Genomic DNA, 12877 nt, shown 5'->3' on the forward strand with positions numbered 1-12877 from the left:
TGCCTGGGGCCCCACTCTGGCCAGGCCTGGGGGGCACCTGCTGCAGCTGGCAAGACCCCAAGCCCTTCGGAGAAGTCTATTTTTATCAGAGCAGGAGCCGTTCCTGGAATCCTCCCAGAGCGAGCCCAAGTCCACACACGGGTGGGGGGGCAGGAGGGGAGTCCTGAGCCGGCCCAGCCCACCCCGATCCCCCAGGAAACCCTCCCAGAGCCCTCCCGCCCCGCACCCAGCAGCACTGAGGGTCTGGCCCCCCCTTACCAGCCAAGCACTGCAAACTCCCTCCGCCCCCCCCATCTCTGTTCTGTCCCCTCTCCCTCCAGCCATATGCCCTTCAGAGCAGAGTGTCCCAGCCCCAGGGAAGGCATGTCCCAAAGGAGGAACGTGGAGGCTGTCGATTCCACCCTGCCTCCGCACAGGGCCTGGCACCAGGAGGGCTCCCCACTTGTTTATGGAAGGAACAAATGACCCAACATTCTGGGCAGAGGTCCAGATCTGGGAAATGTCCAGAACCCATCACGGGATCTCAGCCCCTGAGGTCCAGAGGGAACACGAAGGTCACCTCCGCCACCCAGCCCCCCGGCTCGCACACCTCCAGTGACAGGGAGCTTCCTACTCCTTGGCAGCACCTCTCTGCCTTCAGGCAGCTCCCTGAGTAATCAGTTCCTCCCTCCAGCTCCTGCCGAGTGCCGGCGGCTGGGATGCGGACCAGCGCGAGGACAGCTCCGAGCAGACTAAGCCAGCACAGTGGGCATTGCCCAGGGCAGAGCAGGAGGGTCAGGTGATCGGGGGAAGGCTTTCCTGGAGAAGCTGGCCAGCGGGGAGAGTGGCTTGCTGCTGATGCCTGGAACCTCATCAGGGCTTGACCGGCTGCCCTGACTGCCTTTGCGACCTGGGGCCAGGGCTTGCCCTCTGTGGGGCACGTGGCCTCCTCTGCAAATGGAGACACTGCCAGGGAGGAAAGCCACCTTCCGCACTGGGGCCAGCTCCGAGCCGGTCACGGGGCGCCCGGGCTACGACCTGGAAGCAGAGCTGTGGAGAGCAGGCTTCAGTTTCCACTGGGGCAGGCGCCTGTTCTGCCCGCCAGGATCTCGGGGTGGAGGACAGCGCGACAAGCAGGCTCCCCGAAGCTCGGCCGCTGGCTCTCGGGCCCCGAGCGGGCTGCCTTACCACACCCGTGGCATTAATGGTGCCCCGGGGGGCATGGTGCTGACTCGCCAAACCAAGCGGCCCAGCCCCAAGGCCACCCTCGCGTGCCGTCAGCCACCAGCACTGCCTGGGCAGGCCACAGTTCCACCGGAGACCCACGGGCGAGCTGTCATTAGTGGCGGGCACAGAGCAGCCGGGTGGACGGGCGGCTGGGTGAGCCAGATCAGGCCCCCCGGGTCTCCTGGACCCCGTGGCCGTCGGGAGCCTGCCAGGCCTCGCCTGAGAGCCCCCTCCAGCCCGGACAGCACTCACCCAGCAGGCAGAGAAGAACCTCCCTGGTGACGGGTGCCACCCTGGCCTCCCCTGATGGGCACCTGCAGCAAGATGGACTCGTGGGGCAGGAGGAGCAAGTGCAGGAGAGACAGCACGTGCGGGAGCCAGTGTGGCTCACAGGACAGCTCCGAGCCACCGCGGTCAGGGCCGGGCATCAGGCTCAGGGGCCGGGGCACATCCAGCACCACCTGTGACCAGGCACGACGAGGCTGGCCTTGCTGGGGTGGCAGGGGGACAAAGGGACAGTAGGTGATGAGGGCTGGAACACAGGGCCTCTGTGGCCGTGGGACAGCGGGGCCAAGTGCCCTGCAGGTGCCCCACCTGGTGGCTGAGGGCTAGGACGCCTCGCCTGCCCCCCCCCACCCATACAAGCCCCTCCTGCTGGGAGTTCATAGCCCCTCCTGCTGCCCGGCTGCCTGTGACATCACACGGTGACACGCCGGCCACAGCGTATCCAGCTGCTGCAGCACGTGAGCGGACCACACCCCTGGGACACCCACCTCTGTCTGAAGCCCCACCGCCCACCCGCCACTGACCGGGATGCTGCCCCCACCCGGCATCAGCACTGGCTCTGAGCGCCTTCTGCACCTGTGTGCCCCGCTCCCACTCCAGACCTCAGGACTGCCCCCCGGGGGAAGGGGAACTAGGCACGTGTTCGTGCCTTCATCCATTCATCCCATTTACGAATATCAAGCATCTCCCAGTGCCAGGCATGGGGCTCAGCTCAGAGACGTAGGGAAAGCCATCACCAGAACAGGCAGAAGGCTCCACCCCCCCTCACACCCCAGATGGGGCTGCCGGCCACCCCTCCATCACCCTGCCCCAAGAAGCCACCTCCCAGACTGCCACCGTGGGTGCCCCACAGGCAGGCAGCGCTACTGAGCCTGGGGTCACCCCATCCCTCACTCCATCCTGCCTCAGTTTCCTAAGCTGCCACATACAGGAGTCAGATGCAGCATTTCCCGGCGCCACCCGTCCCTGGGCTGCCTGGGTCACACCTGGGCCACCCCCAAGGCTGGCAAACCAGGGTTCCGGCTTCACCCTGCTAGCACTCCTGCCTTGGGGAGCACTGCCCCACCCCCGGAGCTCCCGCCTGACCCCCACACAGCGGCAGCCACCCGCTGGGCCCTCCCGCCCCCTGCCTTGACCGTGCACTTCCTTCCATCGGGACTGCCTGCCCCTACACCCCTGCAGCCCATCTCCTCAGGCTCCAGTTGAGACACCGGCTCCTCGGTCAGGTGCCACTGACCGGGGGACCACAGGCCGTTACTGTCTCCTCGTCTGCAAGGAGGGAGAAGGACAGTAGCTGCCCCACGGGGATGTTGTCAGGAATGCACGAATTCCATCACAAGAAGCACACAGACCAGGGATCCCACACCCCAAAGCGCGGAGGGTCCTTCCCTCCCCAGGCTCAGGCCCTGTACCCCAATACCCCCACACAGCTCAGGACCCTACCTGAGACACAAACTGGGGAACACAGGGTTGCCCTTGAAGGACACTGGCACACCCTGCTCCCCCATCAGGGGATGGAGATACCAGGGGTCTCCCTTTCTCTTTCCTCGAACCAGCCAGCCCGCTCTGCCCACCAGGATGGGCATCGAGAGACACAGAGGGCAGCTCAGCATGGGTTTCAGTGAGTGCACGTGCCACCTCCAGCCCCAGACCCAACCCAGGATCAAGGGCCCACATCCTCCACCCACCCACCTGGTGAGCGCCCCAGCCCGCTACAGTGAGACCTGGACATACAATGGTGGCCCCAAGCTGCTGCTGCTCATGTACCATCTGTGGCTCCCTATGGCCCCAAGCCAAGTTCTGACTTTCCAGCCTGGCCACTGGCCCCTGTCCTTCCTACCCTCAGCTCAAGGGTAGGAGGAGGTAGAGAGGGACCTGTAGGATTCATGCCTCCAGTCACCCTTTTCTCTGTGTCCAGAACGCCCCCAGACACTCCTCACCTTCCTCCTCCAGGAAGCCTTCCTGGATGCCCTTACTACTGGGGTTTTCCCCACTGAGTTTTCATTCCTATGTGTACCTACCCAGCACCCTCTCTGCTCCGGGCCCCAGGAGAGCCACTGGGCCCTCCACTTAGAGCCCAGCAACACTTGCTTTGCACAGTTATGATCCAACCTAGAAAGCCACAGCTACCGCCACACCCCTCCAGGGGGTGGCTGAAACCGGAGGTAACAGTCAGTGAGGGTTTAAGCTGCCTTTACTAGCCCTGGCAGTTACCACCTGTGGAAACCCGCTTTCCCACAGAGCCGCAAGACCCTTAGGATCAAACAGACCCTAAGCTCCTCCGTTTGCCAGCTGGGGAGGGGTCTCTGCACCCCTGCAGCTCCCTTTCGTACAAGGGGGTTTAGCACGGCCCCAGGCTGCTGTAAAAAAAGAAAGGATGTGGGTCTGCAGGCCTGCAGGTCTGGCCCAGAGCTGCAGAGGGTGTGGTCAGAATCAGCATCCCAGCTAGTGGCCAGGCCAACCACAGGTCCCACCGGCTGGCGGGCTGGCGGTTCCAGCCCCACAGACCAAGGGCCCCTGATGACCAGGTGACCTGGGACGGGCCCCATTCACCACAGCTGTCATGGTCATGGTGTGATTACCCAGGACCGCCCTTTAGACCCCTGCTAGCAATAAATGATTAACTAGGTGGCCACTACATTACAAACCTCGGTTCACAAGAGAGACAAGGGCACAGAGGGGCTCTGCGTATACCCCCCCGCCCTGAGGGGGGTTAGAAGAGCCAGGTCGGACCCCCGCCCCAACACCCACTGCCTCTCGACAGCGCAGCCAGCCAGCAGTTCTAGTGACCGTCCCCTGAACCACTGGCTGGGACACACAGCAGTATCAGAGAGCTTGGGAGGACAGGCCAGTTCGGGCTCTGGAAGAAGTTTCCATCCCTGGGCCACCCCCGCCCCAGTTGACAGAGGGAGCCACTGAGGCTGAGCTGAGTGTGAAAAGAAAGGCCTGGGAGCCTAGGAACCCCTGCCTCCCCCTGCAGGTCTGCCCCAGGGTGGCCACACCCAGGCCTCCCGCCAGCCCCCGCTTCCACACCTCCCACCCCCACCTGACCAGAGGAGCCGCAGGGAGCACCGGACACTCACCCGCCTTCCTGTTCCCAGAGTCCCGGGGCGCCGCGCCCCCGCCCAGCTTTATCCCCGCCCGGCTGCCCGCCCTCCCGCGTCAAAGGCCCCAGATCGCCGGTAAACTGTGCCGGGAGGGAGGCGGGGGCAGGCTGGGGCAGCCCCAGAAGGATCCCGCCGCCCAGCCTTTGGCTCCCACTGCACTCCCGCCTCCCAGGGCTGCCTGGCAGCAGGGGAATGGGGCTGGGACATGGGTCTGAGGTTGCGGCGAGCACCCTGGTCCCGGGAAGGAGGCAGGAGATTCCCCCTCCCCTGCAGGGCCTGACTCTTGTGGCCACAGGAGGCAGGACAGTCCCCAGGGCCCTGTATCCAAAGGCAGCCAGAGCAGGGAAGAGGGGGAGGGGGCAGGAGAGGGGGCCAGGAGGGGGTAGGAGGGGCGAGCACAGAGCTAGCCCAGAGACAGTCCGAGGCACCAGGGTCCAGCCTGGGCAGAGTAGAGGGAGAGGGGGACAACCTGGGGCTTCCCAGGTCTCTGGCCTGTCTCCCCGCTGCCTGCTGCCGGCTGGGAAGGGGGTTCCAGGGCCCTTCACCTGCTGGGGGGGTGCTCATTGTACCCCTACCACCCCAACCTACCCACACAGAAACAACCTAGCCCTCTCTAGGCTGCCCCCAACAGCATGCAGCCCCCTGTGCGCCCCCCCCACCCCGGGTTCCAGAGAGCTGCCCACGCTTCCCCAGGGCCCCCTGTGAACCCAGCCCTCAGTTCTTCCTGTTGTCCCAGTTTCCTCCACAAGGAAGCCAGGGAGGCCAGCTAAGAGGCCAGTGAGCCCATCCTACCCCAGCCTGGGCCCCAAAGCCCAACAAAAGCACTAAGGAAGCAGGAACCCCACCAGTGGGGGAGGGGCTGTTCCTGCCCCTGAGGGCCAGGGTCCCTCCTCCCACCAGGATGCTGTCCTCATGGTAAGGCACCAGAACAGAGGGAGCCCTCTCCCCAGACCCTGGATAGGGGTGGAGTGGCCGTGGTATCTCAGGCCAGCCTGGCCCCACCAGGTGAGCAACAGGGGCAGCCCTACCTGCACGAAGGGCCTCTCCCCCCAGCCACCTGGACGGCTGCCCCACGACCCCACCAACCCCTGCTCCGGTCTCCCCCCATCCACAGCCTCCCTCCCTCAGTTCCCCCCAGCCGCCCCACCCCAGACTGAGGCCCTTCCCAGTTGCCCACTGCCCCGGCTCAGACCCATCCTGGCTCCCCGGTGCCCTGCCAGGCCCCAGAGCCCTCCTTAGCCACCGGCTGGTCCACAGCGCCTACTGCAGCTCTGCCGGGTGCTATGACTCACACACCTGCCACCTGGCCTTCGTCTTTTGTCCCTTGTCCTTGCCTTGCCCCCCATCCGGCTGCCCTTTTCCCTCCCACCTCTCCCAGCCCCACCGCATGAAGCTCTTCGCCCCAGCAGCCCTCCCTCTGCTTCCCAGCCCCTCTCTCTGGACCAGGCTCAGAGGCCTCGGCCACCTGGGACCACCCAGCAGTCTGGGGCCCCCCGGAAGGCAGGGCCACGCCCAGTCCCCTTCAGATCTCCCCAAGGGAGGGTGCAAACGTCAGAGGGTCAGCGTACACGAGTGGACCATGAGGCCCGCCGAGAGGACAGGACGGCGCAGGACAACCTGCCAACTCAGCAGCTCAGACAGGACCCAGGGTGCCTGAGAAGCCGTGTGGACACAGCCCAGTGGCAACTCTGTCCATGTGCATGCTCACCTGTGCCTCCAGGGGGGTGTCCAGACCGGATGCCTGTGCCAAGAGGGTGGGGACCCCGTTCCCCTGCACCACCATGCCCACCGTGGCCCTCCACATGGTCCGTGGCCTCCGGTCCATGCCGCATCTCCCCTTGGCCTGGCAGGACTCTGCCCAGGCTGTAAGGCAGACCACAAAAGTCTCACACAGCCAGGGACCTCACACAGAGGGGGAGACCAGGTGTCCTGCCTTGGTACCCAGAGGGTGGGAGCCCGCAGGTGGGGCCTCCCACTGTGTGCCCTGGGTCCATCACTGCCCCTCCTCGGGCCCCAGCCCGCCTGTCTCGGCACGGACACAGCTGAGGTCATCTCTGCGTCCAAAATTTCACCGTCGGTGATAGGTTCCCAGGCGTCCCCACTCCCCACAGGGCCCCCACCATCCACACCGGCACACACAGCCAGGCAAGCCCTGGGCGGCCAGAAGCAGTGCTCTGCAGACCCTGCGGCGTCCCCCTGCCCCCAGCCCCCCTGCCTGCAGATCCCCAGTCGTAGAGGTCTGCTTATCCTGCAGCAGCTTCCAGCCTATATGGCCCATTATTCTGGAGTATAGGGTGTGGGGCAGGAAATTCCTAGACAGCACAAAGAGCTTCGAATCCTGCCCTAGCCCGCGCCCACGGTCCCCCGGTGCCTTCCCCCTGGGCCCCACTGGGCTGGCGCTGACTCCTAGCACCATGCCACCAAGCCTCCAGAACGGGCACGGCGTCCCAGCAGGGCACGGAGCTTCACGGATCCACTCGGAGCTAATGGTCCCTGAGAGGCCCTTGCACCCACCAGGTCCCCAGGTCAAGCCCCTGCCAGGAAAGTGGAAGCCCCCAGGTGGGCCAGAGGAGGTCCCCAGCCCTTGCGGTCCCGAGAGCTCAGGGCCTCCCCTGTCCACCAGGCGGAGCCCAACCCCTCCCTGGCCACACGCACACCCAGGACCCTCAACTGGCAAAAGGAACCTGGGGTCCTCAGAGAACCGGGGTGGTGGCGTGGGCCTCAAGGACGGTCCGTGGGACCTCCCAAAGGAGGCTGCTCAAGTCCCTACCCACCAGAGCCAGCTGGGGGCCCCACGGGGTGGCCGCTGGGACACCCCACCAGCTGAGAAAGTCTTCCCTGTGGCTGCCTGCGCCTCTGCGCCCATCCTCTCACCCTCTGGGCCTTTTCAGTCACCCGCACAAAGTGGACATAACAGACTTTTGCGTGGAGGGAAAACAAGAACTGTCCCCCCGGGGTGCCCCCCCCCGGGTGCCCATGGAGTTGTCACTGGCCTGGTGGGCAGGGGTGGGGCACGCATGGGAGGGGAGGCTCCAGTTAGCCGTGTTGTACAGAACACAGCCAGGATTGGGCTGCAGTCGCCGTGCCCCGCCTGAGTCTAGCGGGCCAGGGGCCCCCAGCCCCTCTCCATGGAGGAGCAGCTCTGGCTGACAGAGTCAGCAGGGGTCCAGGAAGCTGGAGGCCCCCAGGGGGACTGGACCCTGGGGCATCATGGTGTGGTAGCCGTTCTGCTCACCAGCACTCCCGGAAGCCTGGGAGAAGAGGAGACTGCTGCCCAGCCGGAACCCGGGTCCAGGCTCAGCCACTGCTCAGCTCGCCGCTCCTCGCACACCCGAGGGACACGCCCAGTAGTGCAGAACGGGGGAAGGCTCGAGGACTCCTCCACGTACAGGCCCCTCCCCACACTCATCCTCTGCGCAGTCCTTAAGGCCCCCAACAGCCCATTTCATGGATAAGGAAATTGAGACCCTCACCATGCAGTCAGTGACTTGCCCGAGGCCACACAACTATGAGAGGCTGAGCCGATATTCAGGGCCAGCCCAGGGCGGACCCTTCCTCTGCATTTTCTCCTTAAAACAACCCCTGATCTGGAGACTGAGGCCAGGCCCTCCAATAGATGCCAGGGCTCCAGGAAGCTTCATCACCCAGAGCCTACATCAGTCTCTGGGATCCCCGCCCCCACCCAGCGCACAGAGTCGCTGGGGGTCAGGCGGGTAGGAAGGGGGCCCGAGACCACGGAGGTAGCCAGGGCTGCTGGCCAAGCCCTGGTGGACGCGCGTCAGAGGGGCCTTCAGGAGCCGCGGGAAAGAGCTCTGTCTGACCTGGCCTCGGGAGGCCACGTCCAAAATAACCGGCCCCACCACCCTGTGAGGACTCAGCCAGGCGCACGTAGGCCTCTCGGCCCCGGGCACTGCCAAGCTGGGTGCGGAAGGTCACGGCTATTTCGGGGCCGGCCTGGCGGCAAGGCACAGCCCCCCGGCGCCCCTAAAAGCAGTGTAAGAGGGGTAGGTCGCTGCATCCAGGACACACAGTGGAGGGGCCCGCAGGCCCCCCAGGGCAGAGGGGAGCCCCGCGCTGCTACCGTTTCTCTCTTTCCAGCGCCGCTGCTGTGTGGTTCCATGTCGGCCCCACCGGCAACTACGGGCCATCGCAGGCTGCCAAGCCGGGTGCTGCGCCCCTGAGCGGACAGAGAACCACTGAAACAACAACAGGGCTTCCTGCCCTTCGGCAGCTCGAACCCTGAGCACACACAGCCCGGGACGGTTTGACGGCCCGCGCCCCGAGAGAGGCCAGCGCTCCGCCCGCATGCGCATCTTCGTCCCAGCGCTGCGTCTGCTCCGCTAGGGCCATAACCTTGTGGGTGCCAGTGGTCACCAACCCGCGGAAACCTGAGGCCCAGAGCTGGCATGAGGCTCTGAGGCGGGGCCTCCCCTCAAACCCAGGGGCCAGCTCCCTCCCGTCACCCCGACCCAGGTGTGGTTCTGCCCCTCATTCTCGCTCAGGGTATGACTACTCCCCGAGGGTCCCCATCCCGGCCCCCCGTGGCAAGCTGTGTGATGTTGAGCACATCCCTCAACCTCTCTGTGCCTCAGTCTGATCATCTGGAAGATAGGTTCGTTGGAAGTTCCTCCTTCACGGAGCTGTGGATGGCTGTTCTCCTGGGGTCTGCAAAGGACACTTCCCTTCCAAGCAGCCTTGCCTCAAGTGCTTCTTCTGTGCCAGACACCCATGGGGACTCTGACAGGACTCTGAGCCCTGCAGGAAGACCCACGTTCAGGATGGTGATTCTCCCAGGGGGCTCCTTGGGACACCGAAGGGGCTTCTGTCCTGCAAAATATCCCAGAGCCTTTATTCCTCTATAGATGCGATGATCTTGGGCAGGGGGCAGCCAGCAGCACATTCCCAGAATGTTTTGGACACCAGGCACTAGCAAAGAGGGCACCTCACAGAACCTCAGCAGCACCAGTTGGGTCAGCCCCACGCCCCAGCCTCCCGAGGTTAGGGTGGGAGGGCCTCCTGGCCTGGCCTCCCTGCCTCCTGCTCATCTACGTGGCTCGGCCCATCTCTGAGTCTGGCTGGTTGTCAGTGCAGAGATCATCACACAGAGATGGAGGCCGGGCCACCCTGACCCCCCAACCCCCAGTCCCCCACATGGTGCCCCCACGTTGGTCATGTGTGGCAGCAGTGACCTGATTGATGGTGGCAGGATTAGCTCCTGGCTGCGCCATCGCCTGCCGTGAGGACATCAGGGCCGGGCGCCTACGTGGAGCGGCCGTGAGAAGGTGCCAGCCACAGGAGGGGAGGCACCCCTCCCCGCAGCAGGAAGCTCCCAGCCATGCTGCCCCCTTGGCAGCCCCACCACCACCATTGGAGCTGCCCTCCCAGACAGAGGGCAGCAGGGGCCCCACATGGCACGTCCTGGGGAGCTGGGCATCACGACCCGGGTCACCTGCACTGTCCACCCTGAGTGTCTGCCCAGCTCCCGGAGGAGAAAGTGGGGGACCATCACAGCAGAAAGACCCAAGGGAAACCCCTCTTCTCCGGGGCTTCTGAGGACCCCCCAGGAGGAACCAGAAACCTCCCAGCAATGGATGAGGGGCCAAGGCAGCTTTCAGCCCAGGGTCTGCCCTGGCTCCCTCGGGAAGCCCTGGGCATCGCCGTGGGCCCCCAGCAGGGGCAGCAGGAGGCCCAGCCGTGCCACCAGGCCAGCAGGCGGACTGCCCTTGGCACAGCACAGGCCGCTCCCAGCCTTCCTCCGGGGCTGCACCACACAGCACTCCTAGCCCGGGACCCCAGGGGTGGGGCTGGGGCTGGAGGGAGCTCGGAGGAGCTGCCCTGAGGACAGCCCCCGGGGCCCAGGAACTTCGCCCCCCACAGCAGGCCACTCTGAAGCCTGAGGGACACCGCAGCTCCGAGGCTTCCTCCGGCAGAGCTGGGCCAGGGCTCGGGAGCGCGGCCGCTGGTCAGCACCTCAGGGACCAGGAGGCCCTGCGGCTGCGCCTTAATCCCATCAGCAGAGCCGGGTGAGCGAGCGGCACGGCAGCCCCTCCTCGCTGGCCCCAGCAAGGCCATGTCAATAGAGTGGGGTAAGGGGCACGCTTTAGAGGGGACCAAGCCTGCGCCCACTCCGCTTCGTCTGACCCCTCGGCAGCTCTGTGAGCCCGAGCTCGGCCCAAGGTGCAGAGCGGGGCGGGCCTGCGGGGGTCCCGCACTCAGACAGAGGCAGCAGGGCTCTGCGACACCCGGCGGTAGGAGACCTGCGACAGCGCCCCCCACAGATAGGACAACGGGCTGCACCCATGGGGTGAGAGGGGGTCACAAAGCAGGGAGGGCAGGAGACTTTGCACAAGAACAGAGACCTGTTTCCGAAGCCTGCCCTACTTCCCGCGCTCCACCGAACTCACCAGTGCCAGGCACTGCGCGGCAGGAAGGCCGGCTCCGCTCTGCTCCTAGACCCGCCGAGTGCGCCGCGTCCCAGTACCGCTCCGCTCTCTCCTCTAAGCGCTCACAAAGCCCCTGCATGCCCGCCACCCTGGGGCAGAGCCGGGCTAATCCTATTGTGCAGACTTTAACCGAGACCTTGCTCAGGCCAGCCTCTGCGGAGTGGGAGCTGGCTACATGCTTCCTCTGAGATAAAATTCACCTAACGTGACGTTTGCCACTTTTAACTCTTTTAAAGAATACGCTTCAGTGTTTTTTAGCATTTTCACGGTGTTGTGTAATCATCACCACTACCTAATTCCAAAGCATTTCCATCACCCCAAAAAAGCAGCCCCACGCCTCTTGCGGTCCTGCCCCCCCTCCCCCGACCCCGCCGCCCCGCCCCTGGCGGCCACTCGTCCCCTTCGGAGTACATCTCCACGGATCTGCCACGTCTGTGAAATCAGCACCACGCGGCCTTCGGCGTCTGGCTCCCCGCACTCAGCATCACACTGCCGAGGCTCGCGCGTGTCGCGGGGTCAGGGTGGCACCCCCTTCTTGGCTGAGGACCAGTCTGCTACGTGGAGACCGCGCTCAGCTGACGAGCAGCTGGGTCACTCGCAGGCCTGTCCTCCTTACAGCCCCAGGGCCCGCGCACCTGAGAGCAAGGACGGACGCCCACAGGCACCACGCTTCCAGGCCCCCAGCGCACTGCAGCGGCAGGGGGCTCACGTCCTTCCTGGCAGAGCCGGTGGGGTCCCTCGTGCCCCATGTGTGAGAAGAAACCCAGGGAGGGGCGGGCAGGGTATGCGGGGGTGAGGGGCACGGCCTGGGGGTCCGGCCAGGAGTGGACGTGGCAACACAGGGGGGAGCACCTGGGCAGCCCCCTCGCGGGCCCAGCAGGGATGCACCAGGCTCCCAAGGGCGCTGAGCAGGCCGAGGAGGGACAGAGGACCTGGCAGCCAGGCAGGTAAGGGGGGGCCCTGCAGGGTTTGAGAGGGAGCGGGCAGGAGGCCAAGCTAGTTCAGAGGTGAATCCCAGCTCCCAGCCCGCAGCGACAGAGCGCCAGGACAGGGCCCGAGAGCAGAGACGAGCAATGCCCCACGAGCAATGCTCTACGGGGCGACGCCACCAGGCCCCACGCGAGGACCGCCTTCTCCGTCAGCCACAAAATGCATGAGTGCGTGGGACTGCCCGGAGTCCAGGCCACAGTCAGTGCGTGACAGCAGGTGCGGGCACCCCCAGAGTGCCGGAGCGCCCCAGTGGCCTGCTGGACCACACCCAGTAGGACACTGAAGGACACACCGTCCCCCTTCTGTCTTAGGAGATCCCCTGAGAAGGGCAAACGGGCTTGGGGGTCTGGGCGGAGGGCACAGCCTGAGTAAGGGTCAGGAGGCAGGAAAGGGCAGGGAGCAGAAGGGTGACCCAGCCTCAGGGGCACCCGCAGGCACTGCTTTCCAGGGAAGGCAGGCTCTGGTGGGCCCCGGTTCTCAGATTCACCGGAGGGGGAGGGGGGCGTGCAGGTCTCTGCCACCCCAGATCGAGGTGTGTCACAGAACCAAGCATAAGGGGAGGAAACAGAAACTTCCCAGAATCCCCAACAGGGGCCCCAACAGGGGCAGGAGAGCCCCCATGGGGGTGACAAGTGAGACAGCAGTGCCTGGGCCACCTGAGGTCACCGAGAGTTTGGGGAGCATCAGCCCAGAGCCAGCCCCCACCCTGGCATCCTGGGTACCCCCACCTTACCCCCCACTCCCTACCTGGTGTCGCTGAAGTTGAACCTGTCCTTCAGGCTGAAGCCCTCGATGGCACCCACGCCACTCAAAAGGGAAGCCCAAGTCTCCCTGCCCTGAAGGCCC

The 12877-nt window shown here is 65.3% G+C and overlaps 1 protein-coding gene across 2 annotated transcripts in view; it reads right to left on the reverse strand.

The window, feature by feature from the left end:
- PTP4A3 (protein tyrosine phosphatase 4A3) overlaps nucleotides 1-12877 on the reverse strand; it is a 33865-nt gene that overhangs the window by 12577 nt on the left and 8411 nt on the right. Inside the window, exon 1 of one of the 2 annotated variants that reach the window (XM_045778066.2) lies at nucleotides 590-741. The exons of the other annotated variant lie outside the window; for it this stretch is intronic. The gene's annotated coding sequence lies outside the window, so the exon portion shown is untranslated. Of the gene's footprint in view, nucleotides 1-589; nucleotides 742-12877 lie in introns of those variants that run through there. 2 annotated transcript variants of the gene reach the window in all.

Source organism: Ursus americanus, chromosome 9, assembly GCF_024610735.1.
Source record: "Ursus americanus isolate L20-20 chromosome 9, mUrsAme1.1.p, whole genome shotgun sequence".
NCBI classification, from domain to species: Eukaryota; Metazoa; Chordata; class Mammalia; order Carnivora; family Ursidae; genus Ursus; species Ursus americanus.